Consider the following 1,250-nt stretch of genomic DNA (forward strand, 5'->3'; position numbering starts at 1 on the left):
TGAGGGCAAAGCTGTAACCCTGTGAGATGGATTAACAGAACACTAAGCAGTTTCTCTGAAAGCTTCTTTCCAGATTTCATCTGAGGATATTTCTATTTTCACCGTAGCCCTCTATTGGCATCGAAATATCACTTTTCCAATTCCACAAGAACAGGCTTAGTGAAAGGCTTCTTAAGGGTAAATCTGTAACTCTGTGAGATGATTTCACAGAACACAAAGAAGATTCTCAGAAAGACTCTTTCTCTTTTTTATCGGAGTATATTTCCTTTGGCCCTATAGTCTTCAAAGGGATCCGAAATATCAGTTCTGAGATTACACAGAAATAAGGCTAGCAAACAGATCCACGAAATACACATGTAACTCTGTGAGTGGAAGTCACACATAACAAAGCAGTTTCTCAGAAAGCTTCTTTCCAGTTTTTCTCGGTGGATATTTTGTTTTTCACCAGAGCCCTGTATGGGCTTCAAAATACCACTTTGCCAATTCCACAAGAAAAGGCTTAGCGAATGCCTTCTTCAGGGGAAAGCTGTACCTCTGTGAGATGAATTCACAGAACACTAAGCAGTTTCTCAGAAAGCTTCTTTCGAGGTTTCATCTGAGAATATTTCCTTTTTCACCGTAGCCCTCTGTGGGCATCGAAATATCACTTTGCCAATTCCACAAGTACTGGCTTAGCGAAAGGCTTCCTGAAGGGAAAGCTGTAACTCTGTGAGATGATTTCACGGAACACAAAGAAGTTTCTCAGAAAGCTTCTTATTGTTTTTTATCGCAGCATATTTCCTTTGGCCATATAGTCTTTAAAGGGATCCGAAATATCCGTTCTCAGATTCCACCGAAATAAGGCTAGCAAACAGATTCAGGAAACACAGACGTAAATAGGTGAGTGGAAGTCACACATCAAAAAGCAGTTTCTCAGAAAGCTTCTTTCCAGTTTTTCTCGGGGGATAATTTTTTTTTCACCGTAGCCGTCTATGGGCTTCCAAATATCACTTTCCCAATTCCACAAGAACAGGCATAGCGAACGGCTTCTTGAGGTGAAAGTTGTAACTTGTGAGATGAATTCACGGAACACTAAGCAGTTTCCAGAAAGCTTCTTTCCAGATTTCATCTGAGGATATTTCCTTTTTCACCGTAGCCCACTAAGGGCATCGAAATATCACTTTACCAATAACACAATAACAGGCTTAGCGAAAGGCTTCTTGGGGGAAAGCTGTAACTCTGTGAGATGATTTCAAAGAACACAAAGAAGT

This window comes from Mandrillus leucophaeus, unplaced genomic scaffold (assembly GCF_000951045.1).
Source record: "Mandrillus leucophaeus isolate KB7577 unplaced genomic scaffold, Mleu.le_1.0 Scaffold1766, whole genome shotgun sequence".
In the NCBI taxonomy this organism is placed as follows: Eukaryota; Metazoa; Chordata; class Mammalia; order Primates; family Cercopithecidae; genus Mandrillus; species Mandrillus leucophaeus.